Source organism: Pecten maximus, chromosome 2 (genome assembly GCF_902652985.1).
Source record: "Pecten maximus chromosome 2, xPecMax1.1, whole genome shotgun sequence".
NCBI classification, from domain to species: domain Eukaryota; kingdom Metazoa; phylum Mollusca; class Bivalvia; order Pectinida; family Pectinidae; genus Pecten; species Pecten maximus.
Window position 1 is genome coordinate 25,551,671 of NC_047016.1, and position 16,952 is coordinate 25,568,622.

Consider the following 16,952-nt stretch of genomic DNA (forward strand, 5'->3'; position numbering starts at 1 on the left):
AGAAAAAACAGACATCATAATGTAAAAAGAATTCAACTTAAGCTAAAAAGATGTTGTTTTGATTAAATGAATAACTGTCTACCCCTTATGAGATGGAATCGCCCATTTTGACCTTGAAAAGCCAATCAGCTGTGTATTGTAACGTTATGCTTCAGTGATTCAGATACAATAGTACCTGTGTAGGCTTGCCAGAAACATTTGAATCAATGGCTATACTCCATCATATCCTCTGCTGACACAGGGTACAGGTAATGTTCATGGTGTTGTTAGAAGGGGAGAACAATGGGGACTAATTGCAGGAAGATGGGGTGGGGGATGGACTCATCACAGATAAGGCTATCATCTGTTTTGGGAAAGGGGCTGATATCTCACATATACTGTAAACGATTTACATTTACATATCACAGTGAAAATGATATTACTTTAAATCAATTAAAATCAAAACATTAATCAAATATATGACACAATAACTTGTATGTTTGAATGAAAGATATTCAAACAGACATACTTGTTAGCAACATGGACCTGTATATCAGATAACATATATCCATGTTAGTAAGATCAGTTTTTTTCCAGCTTCTTTAGTTAAACAATTCCCTTAAATGATATATGAAGTAGTTTTCAATTTCAGACATCAAATTCTCTACGTTTGCTCGTGGCAAAAATCTGTTACTTATTTATACTCAGTATTCTCGTTAACTTCAAAAAATGAACTGTTGTGATAGAATTGCTTGATATATATACTGTTGTACATGTATTTACGGATCAGGTCCTGATGTGATGGACATTTTAGGATCAAAGAGAAATTCATCATCGATATATCACCAGACGTAAAATTAAAAGTAAAGTTAATCTCAATAAAACCAAAGTCATATTTGATAAAAGAAAAAGTTATGCACAAAATAGATCTATTTGTTTTTCTCTTTTTCATGAAGAGCTGGATACACGGACAGTTACTCTTTTCTATATCAGTATAATGGCAGCTTTTGTAAAGCAAGAAAAAAACTGTTGAACAGGGTTAATAAACAATGAATTGAGAAATTACTGAATGAAATTAATGTGCTGAAGATCTGCATTTAAGGAACTGCATTTATATCTGGTTTGAATGTTGTTGCTTATTTGCTTTTGCCTTTACTTTATTTCAAATTGTGATTTTTATTTTTACCAAAAATGTGAGCATGGTCAATAATGAAATGCAGACAATCAAGGTGGTAACAGAAATGTCAGGGGCCGGTTGTTTGAACGTTCATTAAATTAAACCATCATTAAGCCTTAATGATTCATTAAATATTAAATGATTGATTAGTTAATGAATCATTAAAAATGTGTTGTTGGAAAGTTCATTTAAGGGATCATTAACAAATTATGGTTTAATGAAAACTTAATGACGGATCCACAATCAAACCATCATTAACTGTGGGGATTCCCTCTTCCCATAATGCAACCTGCGTAAACATCTTGGAGACAAGTAAACATTCAAGATTGCAAAGATGGCAAGAGGAAAAAAATGACTAGACATCTTGCGACTATATGTTCGTGAATTTTCCTGTAAATCAATGATAATATGTTCGTGTAATGTTTTAATGGTACAAGCTTTAATGGCCATAGGAAAATTGGGTTATTTAAACTTTAGTTATTTTACAAACATAACGAAACAGCTAGGTTATATAACATTTATATTAAGCACTCTTGGGGGCCGCGGTGGCTGAGTAGTTAAGGTGTCCCGACACTTTAACCCTAGCCCTCCACCTCTGGGTTGCGAGTTCGAAACCTACGTGGGGCAGTTGCCAGGTACTGACCGTAGGCCGGTGGTTTTTCTCCGGGTACTCCGGCTTTCCTCCACCTCCAAAACCTGGCACGTCCTTTTATGACCCTGGCTGTTCATAGGACGTTAAACAAAAACAAACCAAACCAAAGAACAAAAAAAAAACAAGCACTCTTGTTGGCCCGGAGGGAATCACGGAGGAGTCTTATGTGGGAGGAGACCGGAGTATACGGGGGAAAGTACGTAGTCGGGAAGGACAGGTATCCCTATTTACCTTTTCACATCCGATCGGAAAATCAAAGACGGTCGGCCTAGTAGAAAAACGAGTGTGATATCCACTATGCCACCCGACCACCCTTGAATACGATTATTCTGTTTAGATATAATTTAAGATCTTAATGATTGCCATTTTTACAAAATAATATTGTAAGCTTGCGTCATTGACAAGAATTTTTTTTAAAAACATGATTTCGTTCAGTGTTATGAGAGATTCGGTTTGGTCTGTATACCTTTATTGTCACATATTGCATGAAAGTAACTGATGGAATGGTATCACTTCTGATTGACAAAAGTTGATTCGTTCTGAGTCGGAGCCTGAATACGAATCTGTTTTCCAGAAAAAAAAGTACACGGATTCTAGCTGGTGGTTGTACTTTCAAAATGCTATAATCTTCATTAGGCTGCTAAATGTGAAAACTGCATGGGAAAGATATCCGAAAGAGCGCATGTCCGAACGTGTTACATTCGCTATTATGTTGCTACACTTTGTAAATGTAACTTTCTGTTTTGGATTGATTTCAACATATTTTTATTGCCATAAATCAAAGCAAAGTCATAACAACATGTTTAAAGCCTTTTCCCAAATAATGACGAAGGTTCAACATTTGGTAAAAAGAGAGTGTGAAAGTCATCAATTAAATATTTTTGTAACATTGTTCTCCGAAGATTCTAAAGGTAATGAAGTACAGGAAATTTCTTTTTTATACATTATTTTATTACATCATGGTCTTGGTCAATGTCTGGAGAAACGTATTCAATGTTTTATCCGCAGAGGAAATGACATTTCACATATTCATACAGGTTTTCTTGTTTACAACATTACAACAGTGTTATAATGACTTAAAATTAATTATATATTTTTTTTTTATCTGAAGGCATCTATACCATGCACATGTAATTTTAAACATAATTCCATGTGTCACATACATGTATCTTATTTTTAAGTATACATGTACGTGTATATGTATTTGTTTTCTTCAAATAACAATTTGTTTTGTTTTTTATTTCTAATGGAAATTTTCATGGTGGGGCCAAGTAACTACATTGTATTACAACTAATATAAGCAAGGACGGAAGAGAGGCAGTTTTGCACTTTGAAATATGCGGGGTATAATTGTTGAAACGACCTGTGCTATCATGACTCAAATCGAATAACACTGGCAACAGTATTCCGTTATACCTATTATTCATATTCGTATCTCTTACATCTACATCGATCTGCATCAATGTTACATCATAATTATTTTTCATTAAATAGAAGTAATGAAAGGAAATACACATATTCCCTAATTACTATATAAGTAAAGCAGAGTGACCACTTTAGCGATGTTACCTATATTTTACTCCTATTCATAGGTCTTTCCAGTTAATCTCTCAATAAAACTACGGTTAAAAACAATCTTTTCTGGACAAAACCGGTATCTCACTCGGACTTCGTTTTCATCTGATATGGAAAAATCTCGATGGGATAGATGACTGTGCTGTCTTCTAAATAAATACGGCCCCGGATCTATTTCATGTGGGATGACAATCTCAATTACATGTACAAGGTTATTATAATCACCAAGCATCGCTTCTGATTGTCTATTTATTTAACATGTTTAGTTTCCTCTATTAAAAAAATCTCTTAAGTTGAAATCTTTTTGACTTAAGTTGAAATAAAACGGTTTTTTTTAGCTTAAGTTGAAATCATTTTGACTTAAGTTGAAATAAAAACTTTTTTTTAGCTTAAGCTGAAATCTTTTCGACTTAAGTTGAAATAAAACCTTTTTTAGCTCACCTGGATTGAAGGTCCGATGAGCTTATGCCATCGTCCATTGTCCGTCCGTCAACATTTGTTTCAAATCGCTACTAATCATAAAGTTCTTATTGGATATTAACCAAATTTGGTCAGAAACATCCTCGGCGGAAGGGGATCAGATTTAGTATAAATGGTGACTCTGACCCCCATGGGGCCTAAGCTTAAAGGGGCGGGACCCAATAGGGGAAATTGAGGCAATTTCTTTAAATCACTACTAGTCATAAAGGTTATGAATGGATCTGAACCTAATTTGGTCGAAAACAGCCTTGGGGGGAGGGGAACAGATTTTGCATAAATGATGATTTTGACTCCCAAGGGGCCAAAGGGGCAGGGTCAAATAGGAAAATAGAGGAAATTCCTTTAATTCGCTACTTGTTGACCCCCAAAGGGCCAAAGGGGTGAGGCCCCATAGCGGAAATAAAGGTAATTCCTTTAAATCGGTAGTAGTTATTTAGTTTTGAATGCATGTTGTAAAAACAATCCTTGAGGTCTTTCAGACCCTTAGAGAGTCTAGACTTCGTTACTTCTTTAAAGCAGTTGGGATCCCCACACTATAACTACATAGCATTGTTTGAGATTGACAAATAAAACGAATTGAACATGAACATTATTTTGACATTTGGTCAACCAGGTGAGCGATACAGGCCCCATGGGCCTCTTGTTTCAGCTAAAGCTGAAATCATTTTGACTTAAGTTGAAATAAACTGTGAATGATCAACTAAAAGTCAAGAGTGAGGTAGTGTCAAGGGAGACATAAGGAGTAACAAAGTTGTTATAAAGAAAAGATAAAATTCCAAATCAAAGGTTGTTGCTACTGTACAATTAATCTTACTCTCCACTACCTGCATGGCAGTGTTCAGATCTGGGAAACACCTTCAGATTGACCTTCTAAATTTAATAAGATCATAGGTTAGATAGCTAGATCAGACTCATCCTCCCTTTTCATTCTAACCGGCAGCCTCCCCTTTCACTCTACATAATCCCTTTACTATACTCATTTTCCTGTAAGGCTGTATAAGGCTGTAGTAGCAGATGTAAAATGAAAAAGGGTCCAATGGGCCTGTATCACTCACCTGCTATCCAGTGATCCTTTGTATACATTAACATAATTAAGAACAAGAGGCCCAATGGGCCTTAATGGTCATCTGACTACTTTGAGTACATCATATTATGTACTATAGTAAGTAAATAAAGGGGCATTTATTGGTGGGAGATCAGAAAGATGAAAAAATTCTTTTGGTGAAATGAAGGATCATTATACGAGTGATGGAGTAATGATATTAGCGTCCAAATGAATAAATGTCTGTTATTTTTGGTCCTTAGTGATACTCCAGGGCGACTGAAGAATGTTTATGACTTGATATTTGAGGAATTTTGGTGAGTGAAGCTGTCGTATTATTAAAGTAAAGACACTATGTTATACTTCTGTGATGCACTCACTATTAAAGATAACAATATGCCCAATGGGCCTGTATCACTCACCTGGCTCTACAGCAGCTTTGAAGTTGATCTAAGTCATTTCTGCAGAAACTATGCTGATTACCACTTTAATCATATATCCGAGTAGGCTTGGCTAATTCATGTGAATACATTTTCTACAAGTCCTTCATCCCAGCATTGTTTTGGCCTAATATCAGATCTCAAAGTCTCTTGGCTATCAACAAATACATTGTTTCATGACCTGTGACCTTTAATATAGTTCAAGGTCTTTTATTTGAACAAACTTGGTAGCCCTTCACACCAGCATGCTACATGACCAATATCAAGTCCCTGCATGGGCCTCTTGGTTATTTAGAAGTAGCTATATAGTTGTTAAAAGAGTTTAGCCTATTTGACCCCAGTGACCTTGAATGAAACTTGGTAGCCCTTCATCCCAGCATGCTACAGGCCCAGTATTAGGTCTCTGGAACTCTTGGTTATTGAGAAGAAGTTGTTAAAATGGAAATGTTGACACCGGACGGACGAACGGACAGTATAATAAGCTCACTTGTCCTTTTTGCAGGTGAGCTAATAAATACCACTACTAATCTAATTAAATCTAGATGGTCATTCTCACAACAATACAGGAACACCCAACAACATCGCATAAGGGGTCATGGTGACCTGTGTTACCTCAATATTTCACTTTAAGGTCAAACTGACAATTTTTCGATGTCATCAATGTCATCTATTCGTGACATCATGCATCTGAAGCTAACCATTTCGGTACAGCATGAGTATTGTTATGCTTTCTAGGATGAAATGACTTAAAACAGATTGAGAGATCATGCAAGCCATGCCCTCCTTTTTTATATACGGTACGTAATATATAAATACTTTAAATGCTGCGAGCTTTGTTTGCTTTACATACAGATGACAATGACACAGAATCATGGCAAAATATTTTGGCTCACCCTTGTGAGTGGCCTTCTGTATTATTTTATTAAAATTAACATAAAAACACAGAAATATACATATAATTTTTTTTAAAAAGCAAAGGTGAGCGGCAAAATTATGCCAAAATGAGCAGTATGTTTGCATAATGATCATCCGCCACCCGCTGAAAAAGTTTATTTCAACTTAAGTCAAAAAGATTTCAACTTAAGCTAAACAAAGGTTTTATTTCAACTTAAGTCAAAAAGATTTCAGCTTAAGTTAAAAAAAAGTTTATTTAAGTTAAAAAAAGGTTTATTTCAACTTAAGTCAAAAAGATTTCAGCTTAAGTTAAAAAAAGGTTTTATTTCAACTTAAGTCAAAAAGATTTCAACTTAAGCTAAAAAAAGGTTTTATTTCAACTTAAGTCGAAAAGATTTCAGCTTAAGCTAAAAAAAGGTTTTATTTCAACTTAAGTCAAAATGATTTCAACTTAAGCTAAAAAAAGGTTTATTTCAACTTAAGTCAAAAAGATTTCAGCTTAAGCTAAAAAAAAGTTTATTTCAACTTATGTCAAAAAGATTTCAGCTTAAGCTAAAAAAAGGTTTTATTTCAACTTAAGTCAAAAAGATTTCAACTTAAGCTAAAAAAAGGTTTATTTCAACTTAAGTCAAAAAGATTTCAACTTAAGCTAAAAAAAGGTTTTATTTCAACTTAAGTCGAAAAGATTTCAGCTTAAGCTAAAAAAAGGTTTTATTTCAACTTACCGAGTCAAAATGATTTCAACTTAAGCTAAAAAAAGGTTTATTTTAACTTAAGTCAAAAAGATTTCAGCTTAAGCTAAAAAAAGGTTTTATTTCAACTTAAGTCAAAAAGATTTCAACTTAAGCTAAAATAGGGTTAATTGTTATATGGTTGTAATGGTTAAATGTGTTGCTGTATTTACATCATTTGTATTTGTCACATATTTAATTTATATGCCTTTCACATGAATGAATAAAGTAAGGAGAGAGTAAAAGAATGTTTTTCCATTACAAGGCAATGTAGTTTTATCTAGTAAAAGAGAAAACAAATTGTGAAGAAATATCATGGAATGGCTTCCTCTGTGATGTGGTAGAAGCTGACACAGGTAGTTTATAAGTTACACCCCTCTACCTACATGGGTCCTCAGGTGTGACCACCATCCACCTATTATGTAATGAGTGCAGACCAGGTATAATCAACCTGGACAAAATTTAAGTATAGTCTATTTCAAAATATACAAATTATAGATGAACCTACAGCCAATGTACTTCTTACAATTATCATATTCAATTTAAAAATTGCTGACCGGGTTTTAATATAAGCATGCACACTATTTATTAATTTAATTTTTAATGGATATTAAGACTATTGCTATAACTTTGTGTTTTAATTGTAACAGAAAACATGTGATGTTCTTGTTAAAAGAAATACGATTTCATCAACATCAAATAAAGATTAGAAAACAAAATGATAATGTCAGATAGCCATATAAGAGACAGATTTTATACAAGTATTTCCATGGTAACCATGGGTCAGTTTCTAATTTCAGGTACAATATAAATTTAATTAAAATTTTATGTTCAATATAATTTTGCATGACTCTGTATGTTTAATGGAATTAATATTGATATTCTATTAAATATTTGTATTACAGTTTTCAAAATTCCCTTTTCCAGTTTTGAATATATTATTGTATTAATGTCATGGCATATATTGAAATTTTTAATTATTTCAAGTAAAACAACATTTTCGCCATGATATGTATAATATATACTTATACAGGTAAATGACCACCTGAGAAACAGCCACTTTCCCAAAACAGACTATATGTAGCCTTACCTGTAATTATATAGTACCTATTGTTCTCTACCTGTATCAACACTTCCTATGCCCATTGTTAAAATGGGAAGACTCCTATTCAACTACCTTTCCAGTTAACTTGACACCTATCTGGGTGTATATTGTCAATTTTCCGGCTGTCTGATTAATATTTTTTCTATAAAATATAAAAACTATAAAGTAAATAAATCCTATCCTTACTATCATGGGGTTATATAGATACTATATATATGGTATAACTTTATGGGGGGGGGGGGGGGGGGGGGGGGGGGGGGGGGGTGGTATACTAGAGTCTTCAAACCCTTTTGTGAATCTCCTGGCTATAACTGAACCGTGAACCTTCAGTGGATGTTGGAAAAGTCCAGTAGGGGTGTTTACATTCGATCTCATTTTTTTGCATTATGTATTATTTTAGCTTAAGTGAAAAAGATTTTGACTTAAGTTAAAAAAAAATTGTCAACTTAAGTCAAAATCTTTTTAACTTAAGCTAAAATAATACATAATGCAAAAAGAGGTTTTTCAACTTAAGTCAAAATCTTTTTAGCTTAAGTCAAAATCTTTTTAGCTTAAGTCGAAAAACTTTTTACCTTAAGCTATTATGTATTAAATATCAAAACGGCTTGCCATATTTCTCGGGTGTCTTCCCACTCAGCCAACATATCCTATTTTAACATTGGGGGTAGGAACAATAGAGAACAATAGGCACTAATTACAGGTAAGTTTAGCCTGTTTTGGAGAAGTAATTGATTATCAGGTTACCTGTGTTACCTGTATTACCTGTGCTACATGCTGTCAACAGTTTGTAGATAATGTATACTAAATATATATTCAGATTCTGATATGTTTATTAAAGTGTCACGTGTTGATACATAAAATACACATAAAATACAAGCATAATTTCATTAAAAACGTTAAAATGCATCAACACCCAGCCATATTTGGCTTATGAGACACTACTACAGTAAAATCTTGAGAGTCAATTAATATTAAGACTTATTGATAAAAAGTTTTGTCTTCTTTGGTACATATCAAACAATAACCTGGCGACGTCTTTTTGCAAATTAGCTTCTTTCATAAGAAATATTAATTTATCTTTGCTGTTTAAAGCATTAAAATTCTGTAAATTAGCTTCTGCTTTATTAAAAACTAAAAGTCTCAAGTCAGAGTAAAAATCGCAATCAATAAAAAAGTGAGTTTCATCCTCAACATGATTTGATGTACAATATATACATTTCCTTTCTTGTAAAGGAATTATTGGCCTGGCGTATCTACCCATTTCTATAGCTAATGGCAGAGAACCACTTCTAAAATTAGATAAAATTTTTCTGTGTGATCTATTTCTAATATTTTTAACATAAAAACTTGTACTAATTTCATTTTTATATAGGCGGTAAATACGCAACTTATTACCATTTACACGGTTACTATCATTAAAAAGATCATTTCTCCAATCTATCTGGTCTCGATTATCCAATATCCGCTTAATATCACGAAGTTTACATTTAGTCGAGCGTTGACTGTTCATTACATCAGATAATCCAAAACTGTGTATAATAGTGTCACATTTTCTTCTCCAAGAGTTAGCAATATGTTCTGTAGCATTATATATAGTTTTAGTTAAACGGGGTTCTTCCGCACCGTGTAGTCGTAGACGTAGACGTAGTACTTCAATAATTTGCTTGTGATGTGTCGACATGAATCCCATATCGCCTCGACTCGCTGTATTTGAAGAGTTTTTCGAAGATCCTAGAAATAATCTACACGCCTTATTCTGTATATTTTCACATGTGTCCATTTCGATATCCCCCATATTCCAGCACCGTAGTAGAGTACAGGTTCCACGAGGTTACGATATAATTTTTCAAATACATCAAAGGAAAAACCTCCACTTGAAAGGAACTTAGTATATAAAGCAGATAGTGCCCTGCTCGCTGATTTAGTAATATTTTGTACTGTATATTTGAAGTCCATAAATTCATTAAAAATTAATCCTAGATAATGGTACGAGGTTTCGTAATCAATACGTTGATCTCCACACTTAAATATGTAGTTTGATCTGGGTGAATTTTTTCCCCTGAAGTGTAAAACTTTGGTTTTTTCAGTATTTATAGACATCCTCATAAATATATAGATATATATCACAAATACTTTTATATAATTAAAAAGTATTAAAATAGAATAACTCAAATTTTCATAAATTAGTGAAAATAATTCATTTTTCTATATTTTTCACTTTTATAAATTTCACACTTTATCATAATTATTATGTTTTATAAATACAACAGAAAATACATTTGTTCAATTTTAACCTTTACACTGAAAGGGCACATTATCAATAAGTTTAAGTCAACGTTAGCTGTTTCATTGTGATATATAACAGGTATATATATCTGATATACAAGTCTCTGCTATAATGTACTTAAGAGAAAACGATTAAAAACAAAACACTTTAACCGACATTATAATAGTTCAAGTAAAAAAAATCATGTATGATCATGAAGCACAAATCAGTATAATCCTAGAAATCACGGATAAAGTTCACAATACCACCAAAGTCACTGTTTAATCATATCGGCGGTTCCCATATATGCAGTCTTCACATACGAAATCATTCAAGTAATAAATAGTTCAATCTTATTATTACAAAAAAACACTAGTCTATATAATTGTCACTTCCTTTAACACGAGTATATGGTAATCATAACCCTTGAAAGTTCAAGCTACTTTATGAAATTGAATGTTAAATTACACTTGTATATAATGTTTAGTATACACAAGTTCAATTTCTCAAAGTATATCATAATCACTAAGGTCCCTTTATGAAACTGAATGTTAATGTTCAGGAAATACAAGTTTACGATACACGGGTATATAATTGTCATTATCCTGGATTTAATACTCCAAGTGGACAAGATGTGAAGCTGCATCAGCATATTCAGTCACATCCATTGTGTTGTTTCATATTCTCATCTTGAGAGAGAGTCTCGATTCCAGTTGGGGATATTTCCTCTTCTTTGCGCATGGTTTACCTCATCTTCGCTAGCCAAGGGTTCGTGGAGTGTAACGTAATCAGAAGCCTTGGCTAGCGAAGATGGGTTTACCTCCAACTTGATACTCTACCATTCTCCAAGAAGTCAACACTAATCTGGGCATTTGCCATTGCAATCTATAATCTTTTTTTCAGGAACGTCAAGTACAGTAAGTGTTCAGAGAAAAATAACTAATGGAATTGGTAAAATGATTGGACCAAGGTGTATACTGTTTATTCTAATTTTAAGGGAATGATAATTGATTGCTTTTTATTGGTTATATACACATACTCTGATAAACAGTTTTGACTACATATCATTGAAGTTTGTGCCGTTAACTCTTTATGTGATTATAACAAAATGCACCTTTATTTTTTTTTTTGAAACAATAACTCAAATAGTAACACATTAGTTGCTTATTATAACATAGTAATCATATCTTATTGAAAGGGGAAAACAAGAATAATAATTGAAGGTATACTTTATATCATTGGTACCTGTATATGGTGCATTTTTAATTATGAAAGATTTTTTCCATTATTTCATTTTTAAAGTGTTGTGTAATATCATTATCAATATAAATAATAAATTATCACTATAATGTATTCTGTTATTAATACGTATATATGAATGTATATTTTACTTTTAAAGGTATTCTTAAACATTTTCTTCACTTTTATTGTTAGTCACCTATGAGTCCCATGTATACGTATACTGAAACAGACTATACCTACATTTTCCACAGGTAAACTCAGGTAATGTTTATATAGCAAAAACAACATGTTGGCTGAGTGGGAATGAACTGTTTCTGGTTCTCGGTAGTATGTAGTCCTTGTCATTGCAGGTAAAGCAGTTGTCACGTCTTGCGGCATAGTACTTTGCTATGCATAATGCACATACACAGAGACTATCGCCACGACGGCTCTTATTGATCCGATTTCAATCTCAATTGTGTCATGGTAACATGGATACAGTTCTCGGAATTCTGTTATACAAATGGTCCCTGAATGTAAAAGAGTACTTAATAATATATAGCCACTGCCATTGTTGAAATGTTACTTGCCTGGCAACTACACATACCACATTATATCATTTTGGGAAGGTGGATTAATCATTGCAGACTTTCAGTTTGTTTCTAGCATTGTAAGTACTAACATGGAGATACCGCGCTGTTTACACGTTACATTGTAATGCTTCAACAACACAAAATTTAATAATTATGCTTAATTGTCCATTCCTATGTTGCAGATCGGACGCATTTTGGAACAGAACCAGGTCACATCGAGTGATAACAGTTGGACATCTACACAACTCCTCACAATCCTAAGTAAGTTACTTTTTACAAACATCACCAAAATCTCGTTGTGCTGTTTCCATTTGTCCAACAAAACACAGTGTAATAAGTTTGACAATATATCATTGTGGACAGCATCAATAGTACTTTGTTAGATCTGGGCTGACACGGTTACCAGCAACACCAGTACTTTGTTAGGTCTGGGTTGACATAGTTACCACCAACACTAGTACTTTGTTAGGTCTGGGTTGACATAGTTACCACCAACACCAGGAGTTTGTTAGGTCTGGGCTGGCATGGTTACCACCAACACCAGTACTTTGTTTGGTGTGGGTTGACATAGTTACCACCAACACCAGTACTTTGTTTGGTGTGGGTTGACATAGTTACCACCAACACTAGTACTGTGTTAGGTCTGGGCTGGCTTGGTTACCACCAACACCAGGAGTTTGTTAGGTCTGGGCTGGCTTAGTTACCACCAACACTAGTACTCTGTTAGGTGTGGGTCAATGTGTTACAAGAGATACCAGATATAAGTTTGTATTTGTATATATATGCCAGCCCAGACCTAACAAACTACTAGTGTTGGTGGTAACCATGTCAACCCGCACCAAACAAAGTACTGGTGTTGGTGGTAACTATGTCAACCCAGACCTAACAAACTCCTGGTGTTGGTGGTAACTATGTCAACCCAGACCTAACACAGTACTGGTGTTGGTGGTAACCATGCCAGTCCAGACCTAACAAACTACTAGTGTTGGTGGTAACTAAGCCAGCCCAGACCTAACAAAGTACTAGTGTTGGTGGTAACTATGTCAACCCAGACCTAACACAGTACTGGTGTTGGTGGTAACCAAGCCAGCCCAGACCTAACACAGTACTGGTGTTGGTGGTAACCGTGTCAGCCCAGACCTAACAAACTCCTTGTGTTGGTGGTAACTATGTCAACCCAGACCTAACAAAGTACTAGTGTTGATGAAACGGCATTATGAAACGGTATTCTCTAAATTTAACAAGAACAGAAAAAATAGTGCTCCCTTTGTGTCAATGGTATATCAATACTTGCAGTTCTCGGCATTGCGGTTTTCTGTTTTTATTATCCACCGTGTTTACTGCAATTTAAATCTATATCAATATTGAGGGACGCTGATTATCATACGTGATTGTTTGCCAAAGAAGTAAACAGCTAAGTGTTCTTTCTAAACAAAGATATTAAGAATTGATACAGATTGTCGTTCTAATTTTCTAAGTTGGTATAGGTGTAAAAGGTATAGTGACTTCTTTATTAAAATCCGATTTCAAGGTGAGATTACCGAGACTAATGTTGTGTCATTGACAGGATCTCAATGAAATTCCCAGTAGTCCTTAGATTTGCCGAGTCAACACGATTCCTTTTAAAGTAAACAAGTGCAGTTTTTTTTTGTGCCAAAAATCTATCACTTAAGATAACACAACGCGTTGTCATATAAAACAAATAGTTCAAGATAATGTTCTACAGCTGCAAACGAAAACGAAAAGAAACACTGCAATAACATATATCATTTTGAAGGAGAAACATTTGGCGTACACTCTATTATCGTTATGCAATATTGTCATTGTTGTTATATAAATATATACATATATAACCATTATGCATTTTTCATTGCCTTGTTAGGAAATGTGAAATAGACACGGCTTGGATTTGTATGTTATTGGTATGGATACAACAAAATCTGAGAATGCACTGATTAGTTTTTAACTCCTTAAATTCTAGTTAGGCTCTCATATCAGCTGAACGATACTTGCTTCTTAATCACTCATTCCACACTACATTCCACCACATTCTTCTCACCTATATACTTGTCATCAACCCAAGAACCTCGCAAAATCATATGCAGCGGCTGCATTTAGTGTTATGCAACTAATTGGAGCGTAATTTGGTAAGAGTAGGAAAACCTCTTAAATGTTCGACTTATTTGGTATGGTCCAATGCTTACCCGAAATCGAAGGCAATCGGCTAGCATTTGATCAGAATGACTTGTAAGTTACGATTGAATCGGTCGTTACATAATTGCATGTACATGTATCTCCTATTCATTTTTTTCAACCGACCAAATGGGTTTCAGTTACTGTTTAACTAACGTAACAAACTTATAGCTATGTACACATTTAAAGCATTTGTGTAGCTGTTCCATGTTCTATGTCTATATGTGATCGTATGTAATTTACCTGTGTCTTGATAAAGGGGCAGATTGCCTCGAAAATTCGACAATTTACTTTTACTTTTATTTCTAGGAATACGCATCCAACGAACATTTGCTTGTTAGGATCCAGTACCGATATTGTATTATACCGTCGTTTTTACTTACTAGACCATATAAAACATACATTATGTATATAAATAATGGTGATGTGTGTCACACATCAAGACAAAAAGGAAGACAATCTGTATTTAAAGGTACATTAAATTGCACTTCTTGTAAACTTCTTATACCATGATGAATAGTGATGATGATTCTTAATCACTTTTGGTCTTTTTGTTTACACAGAGGAACGTAACATTTTCTTCGTAATAAAATACCAATCTTTCCTCTCGAAATAAGAATGGGTATGGAAATCCAAATTTGCTTTAAAATATAAAATATTGAGCTATGCTGTTTGTTACAGTGACAGGATCTCGCTACTCGACCTCCACGAGCATTTCCATGTAACAAATCCGATACGTTTCACGGATTTCGTGTTCGACACATATCTGAAATACCGATATTCACGATATATATTTGTACACATTTTTCAATGGCCTGTTGGCTGCAAACTCTTATCCAAACCTACATGAGTTTAAGACCTGGGAGTATGTTTACATGGTGTAGTATAACTTGTACTAGCTGTATCTACGAACACGTTTAATGACAGTCGATATTTTGTAAATGGTACTGTAAATCAAAAGATGCAATTAAGCCAGAATCACGTGTTATGTTGACCTTAAGTGTCCTTTATGATGCATAGTTAGACAAATAGCTACAGAGCGATCAAGGAATTATTCCTTACATATTTTGTTTGGGTACAATTCAAACTGCTCTTAGCTATATCTCCTATTCATTCTATTATATAGTGTATTATACACTACACTATAACTGGTTCAACACTGCAGGGGCCGCGACAGCTCAGTCTGTTAGACCGCCAGTCACGTAATCTATACTGTCGGTGTTGTGCCCATGGGCAAGATTTTTAACCCTAACTGCTCTGGGTGGCATGTGGCGAACCTTCCGTATACCAATCAATGAGATACAATTGTAGTTAAGAAATACGCCTCAAAATGACCTTCTGTTCAAGGGCAGTAAACCAAGCGAACAAACAGACACACATTGCAGCTCGTTTAGTCTGATCTTGTTTTAATATGTTAACATTTAATTTAAAAACCATTAATCTAATTATCCAAATATTGTGTTTCTCGGTAGTATGTAGTCCTTGTCATTGCAGGTAAAGCAGTTGTCACGTCTTGCGGCATAGTGCTTTGATATGCATAATGCATAAACACAGAGACTATCGCCACGACGGCTCTTATTGATCCGATTTCAATCTCAATTGTGTCATGGTAACATGGATACAGTTCTCGGAATTCTCTTATACAAATGTTCCCTGAATGTAAAAGAGTACTTAATAATATATAGCCACTGCCATCGTTGAAATGTTACTTGCCTAGCAACTACACATACCACATTAGATCATTTTGGGAAGGTGGATTAATCATTGCAGACTTTCAGTTTGTTTCTAGCATTGTAAGTACTAACATGGAGATACCGCGCTGTTTACACGTTACATTGTAATGCTTCAACAACACAAAATTTGATAATTATGCTTAATTGTCCAATTACTATGTTGCAGATCGGACGCATTTTGGAACAGAACCAGGTCACATCGAGTGATAACAGTTGGACATCTACATAACTCCTCACAATCATAAGTAAGTTACTTTTTACAAACATCACCAAAATCTCGTTGTGCTGTTTCCATTTGTCCAACAAAACACAGTGTAATAAGTTTGACAATATATCATTGTGGACAGTAAAAAAAAGAAAGGTTGGTAATGAAAAATATCTCGGTTGTGTAAAGATTGAAAACGTTTTGATATACGCGATATTATGGAAATATATAAGCAATGAATTGGCTCATGGCTGACATTAAATTTCTTAGATTTACTATGAATTTGAACACTCGAGATATATAACCTCGACGTTATATATAACACACTAAATGATACACTGTAAATATCAGATCTCCGTTAGATAATGTACCATAATTCTAATACACTTAGTTCGGTTTAGACATTATCGAAATTGTTCTGTTATCGTATTCTTAAGGTATGCATGCCGGGAAATACCGGTACATTTATTATAATATAACTGTATACATAATATACTGTAATTATTATATATTTTCAAATAATTAATTTTTCTTTGTTTTCATGGTAAATACTCAAATGTGATTGGTCGAAAAATTCTTTTCATTCTTCTATGAAAGAAATTCCGAGAATGGCGCGAAAAATGTGACGTCACAATACGACAATTGACGTTGCGTATTGATTTGAGA

The 16,952-nt window shown here is 34.0% G+C and overlaps 1 long non-coding RNA gene across 2 annotated transcripts; it reads left to right on the plus strand.

The window, feature by feature from the left end:
- Positions 1-153: 153 nt before the first annotated feature.
- On the plus strand, positions 154-16,326 carry LOC117321629. 2 transcript variants are annotated; one of them, XR_004531389.1, is made up of 3 exons: positions 154-248; positions 12,338-12,416; positions 16,248-16,326. It is a non-coding gene; the product is annotated as an uncharacterized LOC117321629 (long non-coding RNA). The 2 variants fall into 2 exon arrangements; XR_004531388.1 differs by lacking the exon at positions 154-248 and adding an exon at positions 12,018-12,232.
- Positions 16,327-16,952: the final 626 nt, after the last annotated feature.